Source organism: Schistocerca americana, chromosome 3 (genome assembly GCF_021461395.2).
Source record: "Schistocerca americana isolate TAMUIC-IGC-003095 chromosome 3, iqSchAmer2.1, whole genome shotgun sequence".
Taxonomy (NCBI): Eukaryota; Metazoa; Arthropoda; class Insecta; order Orthoptera; family Acrididae; genus Schistocerca; species Schistocerca americana.
Genome location: NC_060121.1, coordinates 804,599,584 through 804,626,597, shown reverse-complemented (window position 1 = coordinate 804,626,597; position 27,014 = coordinate 804,599,584).

Here is a 27,014-nt window from a genome sequence, read left to right as displayed (position 1 = left end):
TATGTCATCATTTCTTATGTACTGTATTTCATAACATGTGCGTAAGTAATAGCTGTGTTGCACGTCATTTCATCTACCTGTTCGGAGAGCGCTGTTATGGCGCTACTATATATTCAGTTAATGAAAAGCTTCTCCGGCTGTTGATGTTTACTCCATACTCTGTCCAGTCACGTTAATTTGACCACCTGTAAAGAGTCTGTATAACCGCTTTCTGCAGCGCGGACCGCCGTGAGAAGAGCTGGCTGGCTGACTGGCTGATTTGGGGGAAGGGACCAAACAGCGAGGTCATCAGTCCCAAGAGAAGAGCAGGAAGAGAGTCAGTAAGGTACTGGAAGGTACCGACTGGGATGTGGAGCCATACCTACTCCAATTCCGTGGCCAGCTGTGGTAGAATTCTCGGTCGAGGATTCATGATGCGATCAGTCCGTTCGAGGAGGTCCCACAGACTCTCGACTGGGTGCAGATCCTGGGAGTTTGGTGGCCAGAGGAGTACCGTAAACTCATCCTGTTGCTCTTTGAACCACGCACGTACACTGAGAGCTGTGCGACACGTTGTATTGTCCTGCTGGTAGACGCCATCGTGCTGAGGTAAGGCAAACTACTCTTAGGGGTGGACATGGTCCACAAGGATAAAGGAACATCTCTTTCGATCTATTATGATTTCGAGAATGACGAGATCACCCAGCGAATGCCACGAAAACAATTCCGGACCATAAAGCTGCCTCCTGCAGCCTGGACGCTTTGCTTTCAGACGTGTCATACTGTACACGCCAACGGCCGTCAGTCCGTGGCAACATAAAACGAGATTCATCTGAAAAGGCCACCCGTCGTCACTAAATTGAAGTGCAGTTGCATTATTGGCTTGCAAATTCCAGCCTTCGTCGCCGATGAACAGCAGTCACCGTGCGTGCGTGTACCAGGCGCCTGCTGAAGAGCTTCATACACACCAGCGTCTGCTGAACTGTCATTGAGGAGACGCCGTTGGTGGTCGCTTGGCTCATACGGGCAGTCGGTTGGTCAACAGCTGCACATCTATTCGCCCGCACACATCTCCACAGCCGTCATTTACTCTTGTAATCTATGGCCCCAGATGCATCATAAATGCCTCTGCGGCCGGTTTCGGATAGCACCATGTTGCCATGCACGGCATAACATAACCACGATGGCAGGCAAACAGTTTACAGATTCGGAAACTCCTCCACCCTAGGCCAGAAAGCCTATGATCATGCCCTTTTGGAAGACAGATTAATCACGGTGTTTCCACATTATGACAACGGCGTCCCTTCGATGTGCTGTATGTATTTCACTGCTGGTGGTACCACCTGCTGTCTGTAAGTGGTTATTGGACGTTGACGTCGAACAGAGACAGTGGCCGCATTAATATGGCTGGACCGTATTTAAGACCCTTAATACAGCGCAATATTGACATTCATATTCCCATGCAATGAACAGATTAAACAGTATACTACTACATTCAACATTCTATGAGAGCTGAACAGAAAGCTCTTCTGGGAGGTAGTATCATTTCTGCCGTGCAAGAAAACCTAGAATGACCATGGATTTCTTGGAATCATCAGTAACCTTTGGTTCCTCCAACGATCAACGGTTCAGGGATGGTGAAATAAAAGCAAGCCCTTTTGCATTATGTTAAATCGTATTGCTATACCGTCAGGTCCAGTGCACTTCCCTCTATTCAGCGATTTCAGTTGATTTTCTATCTCACTGTCACTTATTTCGATACTACTTTGATGTTTGTGAGATGATTTAGGCGGGAACATCAGTGTGATCTTTCTCAGTGACACAGCTTTCGAAAACAACGTTTATACTTCCGGCCTTCTCTGTGTGATCCCCCGTTACAATTCCAAAATGGTCACGGAGTGCCTGAAATGATGCCTTCGATCCGTTTACTGATTAAGTCCAAAACATCTTCTGTGAAGGCGGTAGGTAGAATTTTACTTTCAAATGCGTTACTCTAATGTTGACTTCGTTATGCTTTTGTTTGCTGCGATTCTTTGGATAGATTAAAAGTGGCAGTGAAACTCTCTTTGCTTTTGTAGCAGCTTTCTAAAAAACAGCTGCTGTCCAAACTTCCGATATGTGAACCAGAGGTGGTTCACACAACGGCACCTCATCTAATCAGCCTGGAAGTTGGAAGCTGGGCCCTTATGATCACGAGGTCCGCATTCTGGCAATGTTCATTTTCCCCTACCTTGCACGCCCGCCGGCCGCGGTGGTCTAGCGGTTCTAGGCGCTCAGTCCGGAACCGCGGGACTGCTACGGTCGCAGGTTCGAATCCTGCCTCGGGCATGGATGTGTGTGTTGTCCTTAGGTTAGTTAGGTTTAATTAGTTCTAAGTTCTAGTAGACTGATGACCTCAGAAGTTAAGTCGCATAGTGCTCAGAGCCATTTTGCACGCCCGAACACGCAGAACAGAAACTCCTTTGAAAAGACGATGTGGTGCCGCTCCTGTGTCGGTGCACTACTGTGGCCGTGTGTCTCTGCAAACGCTTGAACGGGAAATGAAACAATTGAAGAGGGCACGCGATCAACAGTCTAAGTGCCAAATCTCACATTTGTCAGGAGAATCAAAACACCATGTATTGAAAGGCATCTGCTCTAATGAGCGATCTTTCATATGCTCCATTTATTTACATGACGATTACAGCAAGCACTTCTGCTTTTGATCGATTTCCGCGTTTTCTCTCCTACATCGGCTACACACAGGTCTTTGCCTGCGGTCTTTCCGCCAAATTTGGATGAGCCAGTGAATAGTGTAGATGTGGTTGCCTAACTTGGACAGGCTAGTTTTCGAAAGGAGGAAGGGGCAGTTGGATTGCAGTTGTTGTGGTTGTGCGGAGGCACACAGTGCTGACCACGAAGTGGTCGTCACTAGATGTTGTGTGCGATAGTGAGACTGTTGTTTGACGTATTCCGTTTTGGTACTGCTTTGGACAGAAAGCGTGACAGTGGTATCGAGTGGTAAGGAGTGTCGCTACAATAAGATGCATTGAAAGGAAGAGAGAGAGAGAGAGAGAGAGAGAGAGAGAGAGAGAGAGAGAGAGAGAGAGATATGCATTAGTGGAGTAATACGTTCTTATCGAGGTCATGAAACAACAAGTGTACACTGTGCCTCTGTATTTGACCTCTCTTTAACACAAGGCAATGTGCACTTTTTCTTTACGACTCGAAGTGCTGCATTGGAGCAGTGTGGTTTCTTCTTGTCGAATGTGTAGCAGACTGGCAATAAGAGTTACTATCAGTGTGTGGCGCATCGGGCTCTGTTTATGAACTAACTCGTGATCGGGTGTGGTAAGTCGGTACTTCATCCACGAAACTGATCCTGTATTTACCTTAACGTTTTCAGGGGTATTAAGAAATCGATCTTTGTACAACTATGCTGAGAGCAGCAGGTGTTCGTACATTAATCAATTGAACTGCGTAAGACTTTCGCAAACTTTGAAGTACAGTAATAATTATAAGGATAGCGCAATCTCATATATTTATTTCAAATTCCCCCTTTCGTAAATTTAACTAACTGGAGTATGAGATTCATGAGACAGTAGCAGAGAGCAAGTGTACGACGTAGCTCAATGCGTACGTGGAAGTACTTAAACTAAATACTCTTGTACTTAATCCAAAAAAAAAAATTTATTAAAACACAGTTTCTGCTCGTAATAGGTCCTCGCAAAGAAGAAGTTTGTGGATTAGTAAATTATTTTCAGGTCGATAAGGTAATTCATTTCGAGAGCTTCGAAACGTCGACTATTATACATTTCATTCACTTGTTTGTGGTGCTATGTCGTTGCAAGATCATTTCGACGAAGTGCGTAAGTTTGAGTTTCTGTCTTACTAATCTATGAGATATTGAGTGAAAGAAAATATTTCGTTGCGCTCTGTAAGTAGGGTGTCTGTAGAAGCAAAGTTGAAAATAATAAGGTTGCATGTTGTTAATTTGGGCCTAATTCATTTTGAAGCATGTTTAATATGTAAGAGTTGTCACAGAAACGTTGCGACAATCACGGGCAAGAGGTTGTAGAGTCCGCGCTGAGGGACAAATCGAGGATAGTATCGCATGTCCAGAAACGTCATCCAACGACGCTATAGAATGTCGAAGTTATAGGCGGCAGCGCGTGCCACTAGGTCACCCCGCCGGTCGGAGTGGCCGAGCGGTTATAGGCGCTACAGTCTGGAACCGCGCTGCTGCTACGGTCGCAGGTTCGAATCCTGCCTCGGGCATGGATGTGTGTGATGTCCTTAGGTTAGTCAGGTTTAAGTAGTTCTAAGTTCTAGGGGACTCATGACCTCAGCAGTTAGGTCCCATAGTGCTCACAGTCATTTGAACAATTTTTTTAGGTCACCCCTTCAGCAGCAAACGTGACTCGTACGCTGAAGGACTGCAGGGGGAACGTCTCGAAATGTCGTTACTATTTAATGACGGTGACTGACTGCCATGATTGCCAACGGAGAAGATTCAGCTAGCTGCTGCATAGACAGGTCTTATCTCCAATAAATTTGAAGCTCTCTTGTCTTGGAGAGTGATGGCTTAGGAGACAAGTTTCCAGATGCCTCTAAGCACTATGGGACTTAACATCTGAGCTCATCAGTCCTCTAGACTCAGAACTACTTAGACCTAACTAACCTAAGGACATCACACACATCCATGCCCGAGGCAGGATTCGAAACTGCGACCGTAGCAGCAGCGCGGTTCCGGACTGAACCGCCTAGAACCGCTCGGCCACAGCGACAGGTGAGACAAGTATCCATCTGCAGTTTATTTTTCTCCTGTATATCGAAAAAAATTGGAGACTTTAGAGGGTTCCAGGAGAAAAATGGTCGGCTGGAGTGGCCGAGCGTTTCTATGCGCTTCAGCTCGGAACCGCGATGCTGCTACGGTAGCAGGTTCGAATCCTGCCTCGGGCATGGATGTCCTTAGGTTAGTTAGGTTCAAGTAGTTCTGAGTTCTAGGGGACTGATGACCTCAGATGTTAAGTGCCATAGTGCTGAGAGCCATTTCTGAGAAAAATGGAAACCTTTTTCTGAAAGCGTCGCCCAACGAGGCAACAGAGTATCGCATTCATTGGAGGCAAGACCTTTCTACCCAGTAGCTAGCTCCATCTTCTCCAGTGGCCATCGTGGCAATCAGTCGTGATAGCTGAATAAGAAAGAAAATTGCGAGACGTTCCGCCTGCGGTCCGTCCGCGTATAAAATCACTTTTGCTACCAAACGGGGTGTCTAGTGGCAGACGCCAGAGCCTACAACTTTGACTCTCTGAAGCGTCATTAGATGACGTTTTTGTTCTTCAAGACACCCTCTACAATCCTTAGAAGTTTATCGCAACATTTCTATGACACATATATGATACCAACAAACATTCGGACATTAGGGAAATGTTGCTTACACCAAAACAAGAAAAAAACGTCTGCTAAACAAGGGCTCTGAAGTGTCTACCATAAGAGATACTATGAAAAACATCTCTTCTACTGCAAGCTCTTTGCTTTCCCTATTTTTGGAGGACAGAAAACAAGAAGAAATTATCTAGTAAATGTGGGATGTAGAATGCATACATTAAGAGTGAGGAGCACTTGCTCAGTAGAAAAGATGTTTTTCACACTTGCGAAGATGAACAAGTGCTCATAGCTCTCTAAAGTATGAATTTTCGACACCATCCTTACTAGCGATTTTTTCTTGTTTTGGTCAATACTCCTCCCAAAATATGGAAATCAAAGACCTTGTAGTAGAAGAGATTTGTTTCACAGTGTTGAAAAAGAACAAGTGCTCATACCTCTTAAGTTAAGCATTTTAGAGCCCACGTTTACTAGACATGTTTGCTTATTTCTGTATGAGGAACCTGTCCCCAAAGTTTGTCGATGTTCATTTGGGATGCCCCTTATATATCCACACAGTTTAACAGTATGCATTTTTGTGCGTAACTTCCTTGTATCAAAATAACTGAGAAGGCACTGTTATACTGCAGAATTATCCTACCCACTTCGTCATTCAAAAAAATAATGCGACAAAACTACAAAATAAATAATTTAATAAGAACGTACTAAGTGTCATACCAGAAAACTAACCGGTTCTGAGGGCCAAAATAAAGTGCCATTAATATAGAGGGTCTAAGTTTTATATGTGTAATACCAGTACTGAAATAGAGAAGAAATATTTTAACCAGGAGATTTGTGCTAATCAAAAACGAGTTCTCATTTCTTTTGTATTATTTTACAAGAGAAGAACAAAATTAAATAACTATTAACATCCGTTTCTTCTATAGCCCCGTTGCTGCGATCAGATATTGCAAAGAGTACTGTAAAACTACGTGTGCTGTCGAGAAAGAAATGGCAATAGCGTCAACAGATATTTCTGTTACGCAACTGATAAACAGAGCTGGTCTTTCAAATGAAGTATGGTATAACACACTTCTGCATTAGTATTTCGCATTTTGAACACATTATTTTTGTATTCTTGTGTTTCAAAAAAATAGTTTAATAACTATTTGTGACGTAGAAGAATGTTGTACGCATTGAATGGCATTTGTAATTCCCGAGGGAAGCACTCCTTAACACAAAGGCCATGCAGCTATTTGTAACGAATGTTTGAAACATTTACACCAATTTTCGACACTTGGATCAAGTATAAGGATATGCAACACAACTGCACTAAAACGTGTTTGGAGGCAACCTGGTCAGGGTGAACGCCATAGACACACTGTCCAGCGAGTGCAGTTATGTGGAGGTTCCCTGATGTTTTGAGTTGGCATTATGTGGGGCTGACAAACGCCGCTAGTGGTCATGGAAGGCGCCGTAACGGCTGTACGATACGTGAATGCCATCCTCCGACCGATAGTGCAACCGACAGTGCATTCGTCTTCATGGACGACAATTCGCGCCACCATCGTGCACATCCTGTGAATAACTCCTGCAGGATAACGACATCGCTTGACTAGAGTGTCGAGCGTATTCTCCAGACATAAATCTATCGGAAATTCCTGGGATAGACTGAAAAGGGCTGTTTATGGACGACGTGACCTACCAACCACTCTGAGGGAACTACGCCGAATCGCCGTTGAGGAGTGGGACAATCTGGAGCAACAGTGCCTTGATGTACTTGTGGATAGCATGCCACGATGAATACAGGTATGCATCAATGCAAGATGACGTGCTACTGGGTATTAGAGGTACCTGTGTACCTGGACCACCACCTCTGAAGGTCTCGCTGTATGGTGGTACAGCATGCAATGTGTGATATTCACGAGCAATAAAAATGGCGGAAACGATATTTATGTCGATCTCTATTCCTCAGAATGTGAAAATATTTTTTGGACACCGACCTATATAGGGAGAAACATTCACCACGGTAGAATAAGGGAAATCAGAGCTCGTACGGAAAGATATAGGTGTACGTTAGTTCCGCGCGCTATACGAGATTGGAAGAATAGAGAATTGCGAAGGCGGTTCGACGAACCCTCTGCCAGGCACTTAAATATGATTTGGAGAGTATCCATTTAGATGTAGATGTTGATGTAGATGCATTCCAATTTTCTCTACAGGTTCCGGAACTCTCGGAACCGAGGTGATGAAAAACTTTTTTTTAATGCGTATATATCACATTCCCTCAATCATCACCTAAAGCTTGCAGCTTTACTTAGTATTCCCGCAACAGTGAGGACGATTCTGTTAGGAATTGGAACCCATGAAATCGTCTGGTACCCGCCTCGGCTTGTAATATTTATCTCTGGACGGACAGACATGAATGCATGAATGTGGATTGACAGCCGTCTGAAATTAATTCGAAATAAATACAATGAATGCGAATATCGAGCAATCAGCTACGTTAGCCATGGATGTTCTGCGTATTAGCGCTCAGAATGTCGAAGTGATTAAATGACTACTCGCGATAAGGGAAACGTAGTTTCGAGGCCTAATCCGACACAAATTTTCATATATCACTAACAGGTAGTACATTGATGCATAAGACAGTTGATGCCTAGATATTCACATTCAGCGGAATTCTTTCGGATTAATATCGGACGACTCTCACTCGTCATTAATGCCTTTTCATCCAGACATACAAGTAAATTTTGACTAAGGCTGCCTCATGTAGGAACATGCGACATTTTTAACCACCTTTCGGGTGTTTGTTGCACGTGAAAGCTCAGATTCTATATGGAATTGAGCATGACCTTCCTGAACACATCGATTTCACATACGTGTCACAGTCGTGTTATCCCGCCCATCGCGAGGAGCATTATCCGTGAACGATAAACCGCAACCTGAATAGGTCACAATCCTACAGCTGATGAATTACGACTCTTACGATAATGGTGGAAGTTCCCCCTCCCCTCCCCCTAGTTTACTTGATACATGGCAGGATCTATTCACAAACAACCAAATGTGAAATATTTTCGAATGAAGACCTCTTTGCGTAATCTTTCCTTTATATGTAGAATGTAGATGCCGTTACTTCCAGCAACGTCTTGTGCTTGCGTTGTAATACTAACCGTTTGCATTTTCAGGTATGGCAGTTTGTTCATTGCATATCGATTCACGTTGTTCCACTTTCTTTGCCAAGCTGTCTACTTATTTATTAAGTGATACAAGCGTGAACACGAAACATAGTTCTCAGTGTCAAAAGTACGACTAGCAAATCAACTGCTGACCTGGCGCTCTTCTTCCACGGAATGTCGTTCCTGATTAGATAAAGATTTTATCGAGTTCCTCTAGCAGTCAAGGGTCTGTGAATGACACAGCGTGGCAGATAACGCCTCCAGTTTCGACACCGGGGATGTACAGATGTTACTCCTGGAATCTTAGTGGCATTGCCAATCAGAGAATACACTCTGACAAACCAAAACCCTATGGCGACATGGTTAATACCGTAATAGTTCATCTTCGAGAAGCAGTAAAAAAGCGATTCTGCGTGTCGGAGTTCGACTTGTACTTGATAGTTTTTCGAATGTATGAGTCACCAGATGTCTATGTACAGGAAACACTATGCCCGTAATATATGACCGAGCAAGGTGACGCAGTGGTTAGCACACTGGACTCGCATTCGGGGGGGACGACGTTTCAATCCCGCGTCCAGCATCTTGATTTATGTTTTCCGTGATTTTCCTAAATCGCTCCAGGAAAATGTCGGGATGGTTCCTTTGAAAGGGCACGGCCGACTTCCTTCCCCGACCTTCCCTCATCTGATGAGATCGATGACCACGCTGTCTGGTCTCCTCCTCCCAAACAACACACTGTAATATATGGGCTGGTAATTTGTGTGCGCGGAGCTGGCGTCCTATAGCGTCCCGAGGGTGTTTCATCGGGTTGAGACCATGTGAATGTAGTGGCCAAGACATCAAACCATTGTAGCAGGATCTGTGATTGTGACATAGACAGTTGTTCTGCTGGAAGATGCCGTCACCTTTGGTGAAGTCACCAAGCCTGAAGGAATGCAGGTGGTCCTCAATAATGTTCACGTAGTCCACAACTGTTATGGCGCCTTCGGTTACTACTACAAGTCCCACGGTAGCGTAATACGCTAATATGTGTCCGTGGTGAGGTGTGTATTTAGAGCAGCCTTTCGTATCGATGACGTCACATCCTGAGACGACTATCGACCTGTTGTAGCAAGAAAAGTGATTCATCCGATCAGGTGATCAGCTGACACGTTTGCACTGACCCAGGGTCCTATCTCGATGATCCCGTGTCCACTACAACCGTAAGTGATGCAACCGTAAGTGACGATGTCGTTGGCTACACATGAGAACACATAGGGGTCGTCTGCTATGAAGCCATATGTTCAACAGTGTACGCTGAACGAGTTGTGCTCCAGAATCGACTCTGTCGTCAGAAACTCCACGATCGCCTCCTATCCTGCTTTACAGAACAGGCAAGCGTCTGACCTTCACGTTCTATGATAAGGCGCGGACGGTTTTTCGGCCACTTCTCATAAAATATAGTTCCATCCTGGGTTCAGGAGCGTCGGACAGCGGCTGGTCGATAAAACGTAGTGATACCATACCAGCAACCGTTGGAGCGATATTATTTCACCAGACAACCAAGTTTCGAGGTTCCAGTCACGTCATCTTCAGGCCTATACAGTAGAGTTGCAGTCCGCAGCTCGTGGTCGTGCGGTAGCGTTTTCGCTTCCCGCGCCCGAGTTCCCGGGTTCGATTCCCGGCGGGGTCAGGGATTTTCTCTGCCTCGTGATGACTGGGTGTTGTGTGAAGTCCTTAGGTTAGTTAGGTTTAAGTAGTTCTAAGTTCTAGGGGACTGATGACCATAGATGTTAAGTCCCATAGTGCTCAGAGCCATTTGAACCAATTTTTTTGAATAAAGTTACAAGAAACCCATAATAATGTAACACTATCAACCTTTTTAGATTCGAGAGACTTCGGACTAACGTAGCAAAGAATGAGATTTGTGCAGTATGCAGTGTATAAGAGGGTCTGCAGAAGACAACATTCTTTGACTGTGTGAAGTTTAATGTTTATATCTAAATAACAAATGTTTGTAATGTTATGTAAGCAACAATAAGTATTTTCTATTTAACTTTGTATAATTGCAAAGTGAAGATAACACCAGCTCAGGGCTAAAGGTAAAATCAGTAGGAAGTTACCGACGTTCTGGAAGGGCGGAAAAGTTGGAGATTTTTTGCTATTAACGGAAGCAGGTAGGAGAGGGGAGAAGTGAAGCGGGTCAGTCAGGCGCAAGACACTGTTGGGGCATGTGACGAAAGCTGATAAGCGCTGTACTGCGCAGTATTGTTTAAACAAAGCTAAGGTTTAACTGCTTAACAGATGTGAGTGAAGGGGAAGTGCTAAGGTACAAGTCTGCGACGCTTTAGAGGAGATATAAAATTACGTCTGCAACGAGTGTTGGTTCCTGGATGTGAAATGGCCTAAGGCATCCATTACTTAGACTGACGCAGCTCCAAAGGAAAGCCAAACTCATATCTGCGATGGTATAAGTCGCATAATTCGATGCCACGAAGACAAGTACTAATCTCCGTCGCAGCAAAACGGTACGTGCCTTCAAAGCAACTAAATCTCCAGCAATTGTGCTCACAATGACACTACTGAAATTAACCGTCCATAATTCTGTATACGAGCTGTGATGACAAGATTTTGCGTGTTTTGTTCAATAATCATTTAACTGTTTTTTTTACGCAAAACTACTCATTTAACCTAAAGTGTTCCAAGTAGGTTTCCTTTCCTATACTAAAGAGAATGAAACCGAGAATGCATTGGTGTGAAACATTAATGTGCAACTGAGTGTTTTCTTGCAAAGTAAATTTAAATTATCACTCAAGTGCAACAATTAAAGTAAATGTAGTAGACTGCCTTGAAAGTAAGTAAAGAAAATAACAATTCTACCTAGTGAGTGAACTTGGTTATTGGGACTTTCTGTTCAAGAAATTACGTAAAGTATCTATTTCAATAAAGCTGAGAAAAACCAGGTATAAAAAACCTTTTTCGATCATTTCGATACTAACAAAAGTATCGTAAAATATTGCTTGTGTTCAATACATGTTTTCAGAGGCAGTGTTGCTGATCTTACCTTCAGAAACGTAAGTAAGCATTATTGTCGTTCCGGCTTTGTTTACATGGACCAAAACTTTCTAAGAGTGTACGTGTGACCAGTGCTGAAAGCAGTCATTATTCAGCTATCTACGTGCATTGGCCTGTTCCTTCAGTGATAGAAATTATTAAAAGAGAAAAAGTTTTAATAAGAACCAAAATATAGTAAAGACCAAATTTGGTGAGTGTTTGAATAACGTCAATCGACTCGTCATATTGGCTGGCGACCGGGTTTTTCAGTATTATTGACACTCGCAAGAAGTAGTTTGACGAAAAAGAAAAGCTGCAACCAAGACTATACGATAACTTCACGTTTAATGGAGCTTTATCCATTACGCGGCATCTGAGGTCACTAGCGGCTGTTAAGGAGGTAGTTGTGTTTAAGTGCTTGAATTACCGAAGCTAGAATAACATCTGAAGTACTAAATGTAATTTCAAGAGTAAAAACCGTGAGTGTTTAGAGAGGATTAGCACATTTACTATGTCTACATACCGCCGTTATAAATGTCTTACGGTAACAGAATAGCACTTACATCGCCATGCTACCGTTATAATAGGATGTCACATATAGTAAACACAAAAGAAACAAATGATACATATTAACATACATAAGTAAAATTAACCAGTAATGAAGTAAAATATCCAGGTTATAATGAAAGATATACTTTAAACTTACAGTTCGATATGCATATTTAAAACTAGCGCATCAGTCACCTAACAGAAGAGAGTAGTGTCAATGTAAGGCAAACATCAGTCGTATACAGTCATTGACTAGAAATATGTTATGGTATAAGCGACAAATATCTACTTTTTATATCTCAAATAAACATGAAAAATAGCGCCAGATAACTACGTAAAATTTTAAGAAACGATAAACTCACTAGAGATAAAGTGGAAAATTAATAACCATATTGGAAAAGTGCCATGGGAGAAGAGACAGAGTAAGACCGCGACAGAGATGGGTACAATAACAGGCAATTCCTGCTTAATACCAGAAGAGAAGATGAAGATGGAAGAGTAACCATTATGGTTAATAACCGACAAAGGTCGTATTGCAAAGCTGTCATTACCATGTAATATGAATAAGTCAGTCCAACAGGCATTAGCGCCATAAGCCATCAGAATAGAATCAGAGCAAGAAAGTGTAACAATATGTACCAACTACAAGTAAAAAAAGTATATTAGGTATAATGTATGTAGCTATCTCATAATCTGCCGGTCAATCAGCAGATAGGATGTGACTCATGCATTCAAAGCAACACACGGCCTAAAGGTAATGCTGGCAACCTGAAGCTGCGTCACCAAGACATCCATATTCGTTCGTTAACGGGCTAACGACATCAAAAAGGTCAGTGGACAGATGACAACAATTTCAATAGAATCTGTATATGGACAAAGTATACCACACAATAAGGCTAAAAATCTAATGCTGTGGGCTACAAACTCATAGATCCTTGTCACTTATCCCATCACACACTATTAGTCAATGAACGTATAGTACTGACGTTTGCGGTACATTGACACTACAGCTTTAGTGTTCTTCTGTCGGTTGACTGATGTACTTGTTTTAAAGATGCATATCGAATTGTACGTTCATAGTATATCTTCATTATAACCGGAATATTTTTACTTCTTTATTGGTTTCTTTTACTTATATTCGTTAATATGTATCAACTGTTTCGTTTATGTTGTACTATGTTTGACATCCTACTGTGTACTCGTATTTATTTGCTGCCTTGTAACTTTATTGTATAGGCCTGAAGATGCGATTGGAACGTCGAAACTGGTTCCCAAATAAAATAATATTACTATAACTGTTAGTATGGTATTGTTACCTTTCCATACGTGCTCACGACAATAAGACACCAACAGCCGACGAGTTTCACCTTTTCCGAGATGCTCGTTCCTAGGCACGGGCCACAATAATCTCCACTTTGTCACAGTCGCTTATGTTACGGCGCACGTCGTAATTAGAATGATTGCCCATTCGTCTTCGCTCTGCTTTTATTCTTTCCTTAGCTCGTCACCTTCCCGTTATGCTACCAGGCTACATTCAATCTCGAGGTGGACAGTGGTCAATAATACGTTTGCTCATTGATGTGCGGGGTATTAGTGTAAATAGTAAAAAAATGCAGTACTGCTGCACAAAAAGCTAACGCTGTGTTGCTTAACGGTCAGGTGAAAGTCTTCCAGTTGGACGCGATTTCAGCAACATGAGTGCCCTCATCTTCTCCACTTGCTTTTATCTGTAGTTTAAATGGAGTCGCGCCAGGTCCCGTTTCTGGGGTATCTTCATATCACTGTAGTGTGAAGACTAGTTTAAAGGCAGTCACATTCAGTTGCCCGGCCGGGATTCGAGCCCTCAACCTTTGGGTTCCAAGGCACGCGCAGGCCCAACTTCTGTGTAATGAGAAATACTTTTTCATTTATTTGACATTAGCTCTAAGTTTGCTCAACACTCGATAGCATGTCATCGGTTGCATAAATTTTACGGCCCAGATGCCATCTGTTGCTTCGAAAATGACACATTGGTGTTAGGTTTATTGACAGACAATAAACATGACTACCGTTCCGAAGGGTTCTATAAAATAAGCGAGTTATTTTGGAAAAACTAATGAAGCGATCAACGTAAATCTTTGTGCACATCATTTATTGATTTTGGACAACTTCTTCTGATTATTTTTTATTTGAAAAATAATGAAATGGCGGAATCTTGAAGCAAAGATGTAATTTTGTTGTGTGTTTTTGGTCATATGTTTTGCGATAACTGACGAATAAATTAAAGTAAAAGAACACGCGTAAATTACTCCTTGCGAACATGCCCGAGGATTAATTCAACCAAATTTCAGAAATAAAACTTTATTAATGTGCTCGGAAGCCATTCAATCTGCTTTAAATACACTGACCTCAAGCTGACCAAATGGATTGCGATCATACTAATAAAGATTTCTTCCCGAAAATTTGCTGAATTACTCCTCAGGCATCTTTGCATAGATTAAATGGCAGAGTCTCTTATTTGGATTTATTCATTAGTTACCGCAAAAGCTGTGCCCAAAAACAAACGACGAAACTGCATATTTGCTCAAAACGTCCGCCATTTCATTATTTTTTTCAAATTTCAGAAACCTGTGCTATGACTCCGTCACAGGATAATATAGAATAAAAAATTTGTTCGTTTTCTGATTTCAGTTAAGATCTGCAGACTGCAGGACTTCCGTCACGGGGACAACTTGTTTCGGTCAGAGCAATGTTAACTCCTCGGATGAGAAGATTGATGATGACTGAATTTCTTCAAAAAAAAAATCAGAAATTTTGGTCCAAGAATCAATAAATACTGCACAGAAAGATTTATGTTGATCGCTTCATTAGCGTTTGCAAAAAAATCGCAAAAACTACCTATTTAATAGTCCGACCGAGGAGACTCGACCCTTAAATTGTTTCTGCGAGCTCACTTCGGATTATAAATAAGTAGAAAGTTTTCTTCTTCTCCTTCTTGTAGCATGTTCATACTCATTGTATTCTCTCGAGGTATCAGCAGGAAACTATATGATTGGTTTCCTTCTGTTTGTTGTTTTGTTGCCAACGGTAGCAATGGGAATAACTAAGTTCCTCTCAACTGGCTGGAGTTAACTGGAAATAAATGAAGACTGAGTCCTCATTCGCTACCGTATTAGACAGCTCATTATTCAAGAATTCAAAGGAAATCTTCTACGATGGTGGCGTGGCTTGATGCTGCGAGCAGATTCCAATGAAGTAAGAACCCACTGATGTTACAAATGTGCTACAACATGATTGAGCAAGAAAAATAACAGCAGTTTTGTAGTTTACATAAAGAGGCGAAACTCAGTCTTTTTAGAGTACCAAAAGACTAACAATAAGGTTGTGGTGTCGGATATGTTTTATGCTAGTGCAGGCTAAGATGTTTCTAACGTATAATTTCCTACTAACTCTTTCGAATTTAGTAAAAAACATCTCATCTTTTCACTTGGAACTATTGTTCCTGTCTCTCAAGACATTCCTCTGTATACCACTGTCTTTTTCTCACGTGATATACGGACTGAAGCGCCTAGAACCGCACGGCTACAACGGCCGGCGCTTGATGATTTCTTTAAGTAATAAAACCTAGCACGTTGTTCTCGACTGCGAGCGTTCAACAGCGACAAGGGTATCATCACACCACAATACGTAACATTGCACTATGTACTTACGAAAGTTTAAAATTGTTGTTTCGTCTTTGCTCACGGAAATTCCTTTTTGTGACAAGCATGCTATTCCAAAAGTGAACTATGTCTTCCCTACCAAGTTATATCACAATGGTTCGCAGAAAAATCGAGGGGCACTTGAACACACGCATAAACTTATAACATTCATCCTCTTATTTAGAAAACTGTAGTGAGCTACATTCATGTTCTAAACATTGGTACCGTCCTTTGTTAGTGGGATTATTAATGTAAAGCACCCGGCGACATCTATTTGTGAACATTAATATGGTGTGTGTCCACTCTTAGTTTTTATGGTGACATGATCTCTGCTGAAGACACTTTCGATGTGGTCTCTTCCTCAAGTGCCGAAAGGAGATAAGGCAGTTACGTTGAATGCTGGGGTCCGAAGCTAAGCCTGCGCTCCAACTCATCCTAACTCATTCCACTGGGTTCAGGTCGGGACTCAGGACAGGCGAGTCCATTTCAGGAATGTAATTGTCTACGAACCATTGACTCGCAAATTCTGCTTTACGACAGTGTGCATTATGATGCAGTCCTTGTCTCTGAATTTTTTCTCTATTGTACGCAGTACGCAATGCTGTGAAACGTGCTCATACACTTCCAAATTTAGTGCTTTTTTAAAAAAATTCATTAGTGGTATCATAAACTCCACGAAAAAACCCCACATGTAACACAAATTCCTCCACACTTCACTGCTGGCACTACACATGATGACAGGTCACGTTTTCCAGGCATTCGCCAAATCCAAACTCACCCATAGGATTGCCACACCGTATAGCGTGAATCAGCACTCGAAATCACTCGTTTCCAGTCACTCATTGTCCATTGGCATTATTATTTACACCACCTCAAGCGTCGCTTAGAAGAGACTACAAAAATTAGTGACTTATGGGCAGTGGCTCGACCATTGCACCCCGTTCTTTATAATTTAATACGCACAGTCCTTGTGCTAGCTGGGCTGTTGGTATCACTGTGGTACTGACGAGTGACTCCTTCCACTGACTTCATGCGACTTTTAACTCCCACTCTCCGAAAACCTCGACGTTCTCTATACGTCACTACATGAGGTCCGCTTCGGCTTGGTTTGGTTGTGGTTGTTCCTTCGCGTTTTCACTCCACAGTTATGTCATTAACAGTCAACTTGGGCAACTTTTGGCGGGTCAGAACGTAGGTTATGGATTCGTTACTCAGGTACACGCTGTAATTATTCGGTATTGGAAGTCACTGAGGTTCAAAAAATGGTTCAAATGGCTCTGAGCACTATGCGACTTAACTTCTGAGGTCATCAGTAGCCTAGAACTTAGAACTAATTAAACCTAACTAACCTAAGGACATCACACACATCCATGCCCGAGGCAGGATTCGAACCTGCGACCGTAGCGGTCGCTCGGCTCCAGACAGTAGCGCCTAGAACCGCACGGCCACTCCGGCCGGCAAACTGCAGTATCCTCTAAGACTAGAAGCATTAGATTGTTGACTGACCCACTCGGCTATTACTGCTTCTCTGCTGACATAACATTTTTTTCAAAAGCATGGGGCCCCTTCACGCCCACGCCAACGTGGTGACCAGACCAAAAGTTCTACTGTCACCTTCGAATCGTGAGTCAACAGGATGCGGGCTGTGATGTTATCCATGCGTCTGGGTAGGAGTACTCATTGACATGGTCCATCAGGGGACAAAAAGTGGACGAAAGCGATCGAAGAGTAGTGGTTTGTAAGGGCAAAGGGAAAAAAGTGCCAAGGCAAGCGCCAAGAGAAAAAAACCTCTGCGACAGTAGGACGGGTAGTAAGGGCACTAGCGGCTTGCTAGCTGCGACAGTGCATGCAAGATGGCGACGTTAGTGCAAGGTATCGTGCATCGTTACCTTTGTCGTTGCGGAAGCTCGTTGTAGGGCTTGCTGCAGCTGCTGCGTCCCTGTAACAGTTCAAGGTCGTCACACATTAGTGGGCGATAGGTCATAGATCAGCTCACAGTGTAGGGAGTGTGTGTGGGTGGTTTGTGTGCTGTGTACAGTACGGTTTCCCTGCGATTGCCTGTTTTCCGGCGGGTCGAGCATCTGGGGTTACCAGTAGTAGCTGTGTTGCAGGGGCTCGCCAGTACTGTCGAGTTAGCGTGCTATGGACCATAGATGTTTAGTTTCCTGCTAATAGTGTCTTTGGTCTATTATGTTTCCATCTATGGTTGTGGTCGTAGTTACCCAGAGAAATGATAAACGGGTTACGCGAGTGTCTCGTGTTGATGTACAGTCGTGTGAAGAGTTTTTGGAATACCTGCAAGATGGTATCTAGCCGATATTCCCGGTGAAAATCCGCGGTGCGTGTGTAGCGCGGAGCGTTGCTTATGATTCTGAGTGCTTTGTTCTGTATGATCTGCAGACAGCGCAGGCGTGTGGGCGCATCGTATCCCCGGACAGGGGCTGCGTACGTCATCAGGGGTCGAACAAGTGTTACGTACATGGACCTAGACACCCTCCTATTCAGTGTGCTACACCTGTTAAGCATAGGGTAGAGTTGTTTGAGCTTCGCGTTTGCTTTGTTGGTCACGTGTTGAATGTGGTCCCCCCAGAGTAGTTTCCGGTCCATCCAGACACCGAGGTATTTGACCTTCTCGCGGAAACGTACTGGGCGTGCATGTAGTGTTATTGGATGGCAGTGCTGATGTTTGCGCAGTAGTTTCGGCCTTCTAGTGAACCGAACGGCTTCGCACTTGTCGACGTTTACTCTAACACGCCATTTCACCAGCCAAGGCCCTGCCGGTCTGAGTGCAGTCTGTAGTCGTGAGTTAATGTTAAACGGCTTCCAATCTTGCGCAAAGATGACAGTGTCATCCGCGTAGATTGCCACCGTCGTGTTGTGTGTAACTGTGAGGTCGTTAATGTAGAGGTTAAACAGTAAGGGCCCTAGGATGCTTCCTTGGGGTTCTCCTGCCTCGTTACCGTGTCGTGTCGATATTTTGCCCTGCACGTTGGTGTTGAAACTCCTGTCCGGGAGATATGAGTGTACGAGACGTACGAGCCCGTCGGGGAACCCTGCGTCGCTGAGTTTGCGTATGAGGCCGTTGTACCATAGACGATCGAAAGCCTTTTCGATGTCCAGGAACACCGCCCCAGTTGCTTTGTTTGTGTTGTATCCGTGTGTTATGTATTCAACGACGCGGAGGAGTTGTGTTGTCAAGTGGTGATAGACACAATATTCCATGCGTCCTTTTATACTGGCGGCTTGGCCTCTCGAGACGTATAGTGGTCAATCGGCACTGCTTCGTCGTGTCTGGATACTTTTGATCAAATAGTACACTGTGTGATAAAAAGGTGCATTGCGCTGCCACCTACTGGAGGTACTCCATATCAGCGACCTCAGTACTCATTAGACATCGTGAGAGAACAGAATGGGGCGCTCCGCGGAACTCACGGATTTCGAACGTCGTCAGGTGATTGCCTGTCACTTGGGTCATACGTCTGTACGCGAGATTTCCTCACTCCTAAATATCCCTAGGTCCACTGTTTCCGACGTGATCGTGAAGTGGAAACGTGAAGAGGCACGTACAGGCCGACCTCGTCTGCTGATTGACAAGGCCGCCGACAGTTGAAGAGGCTCGTAATGTGAAATAGGCAGACATCTGTCCAGAGCATCACACAGGAATTCCAAACTCCATCAGGATCAACTGCAAGTACTATGACAGTTAGGCGGTAGGTTCGAAAACGTGGATTTCATGGTCTAGCGGCTGCACAAAAGACACACATCAAAAGCCACACATCACGCTGGTAAATGACAAACAACGCCTCCCTCGGCGTAACGAGCCTAAACATTGTACGATTCAACAATGGAAAAACGTTGTGTGGAGTGGCGAATCACGGTACACAATGTGGCCATCCGATGGCAGGGTGTGAGTATTTCGAATGCACAGTGAACGTCATCTGCCAGTGTATTTAGTGCCAATAGGAAAATTCGGTGGCGGAGGTGTTATGGTGCGGTCGTGTTTTTCATGGAGGGGGCTTGCACCCCGTGTTGTTTTGCGTGGCACTATCAGAGCACAGGCTTACACTGATGTTTTTAGCACTTTCTTGCTTCCCATTCTCTAAAAGCGATTCGGGGATGGAGATTGCATCTTTCAACACGATCGAGTACCTGTTCATAATGCACTGTCTGTGCCGAAGTGGTTACACGATAATAACATCCTTGTAATGGACTGGCCTGCACAGAACCCTGACCTGAATCTTATAGAACATCTTTAGGATGTTTCGGAATGCCGACTTTGCGCCATGCCTCACCGACCGACATCGGTACCTCTCCTCAGTGCAGCACTCCGTGAAGAATGGGCTGTCATACCCCAAGAAACGTTCCATCACCTGATTGAACGTATACCTGCGAGAGTGGAAGCTGTCATCAAGGCTAAGGGTGGGTCAACACCATATTGAACTCCAGCGTTACCGATGGAGGGCGCCATGAACTTGTAAGTAATTTTCAACAAGCTGTCCGTATACTTTCCATCACCGGGTGTATGTCTTCAACGTTCTCGGTGTTTCTTGAAGTGTATGAAATTGCATGTTGCTTCCATCATAACACTAAAAAAGATACTGCATGATAGTATAACAGCATATTTAATTATATCGTTCATCATCGTAAAATTCAACGCTTATATCGGCATATGGAATTCGCCAGTCAGAACAAGTAACGCTGGTACCTGTAACAACAGTTCGCCCAGAACGTTTTTCAAGGAACTCAGTCAGTTTGCACGAGAGCCAATATCGGAAGAAACTGACGTCTCTTTACTAATTCCAAGTTCATTACAGCTGGGACAAGGACCAAGTATGCAAGTGCAGATATCAGAAATTACGTAGAGGATACGGATGTCATGTAAGGGAAAACGTCGTGTAATGATCGAATTACAAGGAACGGAAAAACAGCGATTTGAGAGGCTATAATTCAAAATACGTAAGATCTTTGGTTCTACGTGACGTTTTTTCCTGGTTAGCTGTCAGCATCTGTAGTTCATGACTCAACGTTTTTTTCCTTTTTATGTCCATGTTCCACATATTCCATGCGTTCAGTGTCGACAGCTGAAAGAGGGAAATTCCCCTTATGTCCCACCTGTTCTTAAGCTTCATGTTTTGTGTTTTATATGCTGCATGTATGGAAAGATAACAATGGCTTTTAGTATTATTGATCTGTGTTTTACTCTGATAGAAGCTTCAACACCTGGATGAACTGACCTAAATGAATCCGAACTCATCAGGTCAGTGCCAGCAATATGCGACGATGGCGAGGGTAGGATGACAGTGGGGGAGGAGAGAACGTGAGGAACCTGAGCGACAGTAATCTGCCGACGGGCTATTGTCAGTGGGATGAAAATATATGTGTATTTTATGTTCTTCACTACTGCACATTGTCGACTTCAATATTCAGAAATATTTGTTACGTCCACGATATTAAAAAAGGAAAAAAATAATCTTAGCGTCTGTTCTTTAATCCGATCACCACCACTATGTATTAATACTGCATGACAGACGTACGTTTGGACTGTAATTCACATGTATTCGTTTTGTGGGTTTTACTACTCACTTTAAAACGCCTAGACACCCGAAACTATGCAGTAGTGCATGTAAACAGAAGTAAATTTCAATCCAAGCAATTACGAAATTGTAGTATATTGTAGATATTTAGAGATTTCTTTGTCTGTGACCCAGTTTCAATTGAAATATTCTGAATAATGTAAATAATGAAGCTTTTACGGCCGCAGCACCATGCTTCAGACGCCTTTACTTGTTTTCTAGACTGCAAATAGTTATTATTTTATTCATGAGCTACGACAGTCACATATTTGTTCAGAGGCATTTTACATGTTTTCAACTAGATTGTTCTCTGTAAGTATTCTGTTTATTATATCTTGCATGATTGACCAATTAAGACCTTAGAGATTATTCTGAAGTGCAGTAACTGTCGATGTAATGTAAAATTATCTGATCATAAAGCGGTGGACATAATTTTACAGTGCGTTTCCACTTGCTGTACTTGCAAATGGCCTGTAAGGCTGAAATACGACAATCCTTCAAAATGTAATAAAATGAATATTTGTCGACAACAGCTGAGTTGGAAACGTTAAAAATGTCTTTTAAAAATATCTGCAGCGTGTTTATCAAATATTATACAAAAATAACCTTTAATTGCGAAAAGGTAAATAACTTACAGAAATGTTTGCTACAGCACTGAATTGCAATATATCTTTAGGTTTTATTTACAAATGTTCAACCTTTTGTGACACGGCAAATGTCTTATTTGTAATTAGTTGCCGGCCAGTGTGGCCGAGCGGTTCTAGGCGCTACAGTTTGGAACCGCGCGATCGCTACGGTCGCAGGTTCGGGCATGGATGTGTGTGATGTCTTTAGGTTAGTAACGTGTATCCACAGGACATGTGGCCTGTAATTGAAGAAGTGTCATGATGATCTCTCCATTGGCAAAAGATTCCGGAATAGTCCCCCATTCGGATCGCCGGGAGGGGACTGCCAAGGGGGAGGTTACCATGAGAAAAAGATTGAATAATCAACGAAAGGATAACGTTCTACGAGTCGGGGCGTGGAATGTGAGAAGCTTAAACGTGGTAGGGAAACTAGACAATCTGAAAAGGGAAATGCAAAGGCTCAATCTAGATGTAGTAGGGGTCAGTGAAGTGAAGTGGAAGGAAGGCAAGGATTTCTGGTAAGATGAGTATCGGGTAATATCAACAGCAGCAGAAAATGGTATAACAGGTGTAGGATTCGTTATGAATAGGAAGGTAGGGCAGAGGGTGTGTTACTGTGAACAGTTCAGTGACCGGGTTGTTCTAATCAGAATCGACAGCAGACCAACACCGACAACGATAGTTCAGGTATACATGCCGACGTCGCAAGCTGAAGATGAACAGATAGAGAAAGTGTATGAGGATATTGAAGGGGTAATGCAGTATGTAAAGGGGGACGAAAATCTAATAGTAATGGGCGACTGGAATGCAGTTGTATGGGAAGGAGTAGAAGAAAAGGTAACAGGAGAACATGGACTTGGGACAAGGAATGAAAGAGGAGGAAGACTAATTGAGTTCTGTGACAAGTTTCAGCTAGTAATAGCGAATACCCTGTTCAAGAATCACAAGAGGAGGAGGTATACTTGGAAAAGGCCGGGAGATACGGGAAGATTTCAATTAGATTACCTCGTGGTCAGACAGAGATTCCGAAATCAGATACTGGATTGTAAGGCGTACCCAGGAGCAGATATAGACTCAGATCACAATATAGTAGTGATGAAGAGTAGGCTGAAGTTGAAGACATTAGTCAGGAAGAATCAATACGCAAAGAAGTGGGATACGGAAGTACTGAGGAATGACGAGATACGTTTGAAGTTCTCTAACGCTAAAGATACAGCAATAAGGATTAGCGCAGTAGGCAGTACAGTTGAAGAGGAATGGACATCTCTAAAAAGGGCCATCACGGAAGTTGGGAAGGAAAACATAGGTACAAAGAAGGTAGCTGCGAAGAAACCATGGGTAACAGAAGAAATACTTCAGTAGATTGGTGAAAGGAGGAAGTACAAACTTGTTCCGGGAAAATCAGGAATACAGAAATACCAGTCGCTGAGGAATGAAATAAATAGGAAGTGCAGGGAAGCTAAGACGAAATGGCTGCAGGAAAAATGTGAATACATCGAAAAAGATATGATTGTCGGAAGGACAGACTCAGCATACAGGAAAGTCAAAACAACCTTTGGTGACATTAAAAGCAACGGTGGTAACATTAAGAGTGCAACGGGAATTCCACAGTTAAATGCAGAGGAGAGAGCAGATAGGTGGCAAGAATACATTGAAAGCCTCTATGAGGGTGAAGATTTGTCTGATGTGATATAAGAAGAAACGGGAGTAGATTTAGAAGAGATAGGGGATGCAGTACTAGAATCGGAATTTAAAAGAGCTTTGGAGGACTTACGGTCAAATAAGGCAGAAGGGATGGATAACATTCCATCAGAATTTCTAAAATCATTGGGGGAAGTGGCAACAAAACGACTATTCACGTCGGTGTGTAGAATATATGAGTCTGGCGATATACCATCTGACTTTCGGAAAAGCATCATCCACACAATTCCGAAGACGGCAAGAGCTGACAAGTGCGAGAATTATCGCACAATCAGCTTAACAGCTCATGCATCGAAGCTGCTTACAAGAATAATGTACAGAAGAATGGAAAAGAAAATTGAGAATGCGCTAGGTGACGATCAGTTTGGCTTTAGGAAAAGCAAAGGGACGAGAGAGGCAATTCTGACGTTACGGCCAATAATGGAAGCAAGGCTAAAGAAAAATCAAGACACTTTCATAGGATTTGTCGACCTGGAAAAAGCGTTCGACAATATAAAATGGTGCAAGCTGTTCGAGACTCTGAAAAAAGTTGGGGTAAGCTATAGGGAGAGACGGGTCATATACAATATGTACAACAACCAAGAGGGAATAATAAGAGTGGACGATCAAGAACGAAGTGCTCGTATTAAGAAGGGTGTAAGACAAGGCTGTAGCCTTTCGCCCCTACTCTCCAATCTGTACATCGAGGAAACAATGATGGAAATAAAAGAAAGGTTCAGGAGTTGAATTAAAATACAAGGTGAAAGGATATCAATGATACGATTCGCTGATGACGTTGCTATCCTGAGTGAAAGTGAAGAAGAATTAAATGATCTGCTGAACGGAATGAACAGTCTAATGAGTACACAGTATGGTCTGAGAGTAAATCGGAGAAAGACGAAGGTAATGAGAACAGCGAGAAACTTAAGATCAGGATTGATGGTCACGAAGTCAATGAAGTTAAGGAATTCTGCTACCTAGGCAGTAAAATAACCAATGACGGACGGAGCAAGGAGGACATCAAAAGCACACTCGCTATAGCAAAAAAGGCATTTCTGGCCAAGAGAAGTCTACTAATATCAAATACCGGCCTTAATTTGAGGAAGAAATTTCTGAGGATGTACGTCTGGAGTACAGCATTGTATGGTAGTGAAACATGGACTGTGGGAAAACCGGAACAGAAGAGAATCGAAGCATTTGAGATGTGGTGCTATAGACGAATGTTGAAAATTAGGTGAATTGATAAGGTAAGGAATGAGGAGGTTCTACGCAGAATCGGAGAGGAAAGGAATATGTGGAAAACACTGATAAGGAGAAGGTTCAGCATGATAGGACATCTGCTAAGACATGAGGGAATGACTTCCATGGTACTAGAGGGAGCTGTAGAGGACAAAAACTGTAGAGGAAGACAGCGATTGGAATACGTCAAGCAAATAATTGAGGACGTAGGTTGCAAGTGCTACTCTGAGATGAAGAGGTTAGCACAGGAAAACAGGAAAGGAATTCGTGGCGGGCCGCATCAAATCAGTCAGCAGACTGATGACCAAAAAAAAAAAAAAAAAGGTTTAAGTAGTTCTAAGTCTAGGGGACTGATGACCTCAGATGTTAAGTCCCATAGTGCTTATAGCCATTTAAACCATTTTCTTTTGTAATCAGTTTCCTACCAAATCCTATGAAGCAAGTAGTGGTGTATGGTGGTAACTGCTTCTGTTATCCGTTGATGTTGCTCGCCGACTTTTCCCGGAAACAGAGGAAAAAACACTCTGTCTTTAATGTAACCGCATACATAGAAATCCGTTGGGATCAGATTAGGCAATCGTGGTGGCCAGGACATTGGTCCACTACGTCCAATTCAAGTCGACAATTCCCACGGAGATACGCGACAACATCTCGATCGTAATTTGGTGGCGCCCCAGCTTGCTGGAAAATAAGTTTTGTGCCCATATCCTGTTGTAATTGAGGCATCAGAAAATGTTCAGGTATGCCGAGGTTCGATACCACAGTTATTGCCAACTCGGTAAAAAAGAAAAGATCATAAATCTTGTTACAACTTACAGCGCAAAAAACGTATACCTTGGCAGAGCCCCATAAACGTTCCATTACGAGACGTGTTTCCACTCACACCATTTTCGAGCATTATGCTGATTTACTTTAACGCAGATATGGAAGGTGGCTTTGTCACTGAGAACAAATTTTATTAAGAAAATCATCTTCAGTGTGCATTATGTTAAATCATTTCTACACTAAACTCACGTCGTTTTTCTTTGTCACTTTCTTCTAAAGCTTGCAACAAATCCAGCTTGTAGGGTGTTAATGACAGGCATTTCCGTAATACCTTTCACACTGTAACACTAAGTATACTCAACACTAAGCTGCCACGTGTCGCTGATTTAGCCGGACTACGATGTAACATTGTCGAACTTGTTCAATTGCTGCCTTGTCCGCCCCCGGTAACTGTATGATCAGAGTGACGGACTGTCAATCCTCTGGGACCGGGTTCGATTCCCGGCTGCGTCGGGGAATTTTTTCCGCCGAGGGACTGGGTGTTGTACTGTCCACATCATCATCCTATCATCCTCATCGACTGCAGGTCGCCGAAGTGGCGTCAAATTGAATGACCGGCACCTGGCGAACGGTCTACCCGTCGGGGCGCCCAGCCATACGATTAAATAAAATAAATTGCTGGTTTAGATACTGCTGGTCGACCCTGACCCGGGGACCTGTGTCATAAACAGCTAGTTTCTGTGAAACGATTGTTCTAATTAATAACATTTTATCTTTGAGGTGGTAGCTGGCGATATTTAATCCTGAACTGTAGTAGCAGATGTGGCTTCATGACACTATAAATAACACCTCGCATCACTGCACCACCGGCGCAGTGGTTAGCCACTGGATTCTCATTTGGGAGGATGACGGTTCAAACCAACGTCCAGCCATCCTGATTTGGTTTTTCTGTGATTTCCCAAATCTCTCTAGGCAAGTGCCGGGATAGTCCCTTTGAAAGGGCACGGCCAACTTCCTTTCCTGTCTCTCCATAATATTATGAGACTCATGTCATCGCTGTTTGGATCTCTCCTGCAAATCAGGCATCAACTCCACCGCACCATTGTACGACTCCATGATGACTGTTGGTGCAGCACATTCGCGCATGCCACCTAGCGGGAACATTGGAAACTAACAATGTTGGGTGCAAATAAAACTTGAAGACATATTGCGTTCAATGCTGTATCAAATATTTCTAGAAGTTAGTTGTCCTTTTCAGAATGAAAGATTACTTTTGTATAACTAATTTATAAGCACCATGTATCATGTATACTGCTTTGAGGGAATTAGGTTAGGATATGAGACACTAAAAGTAGTAGATCGTGA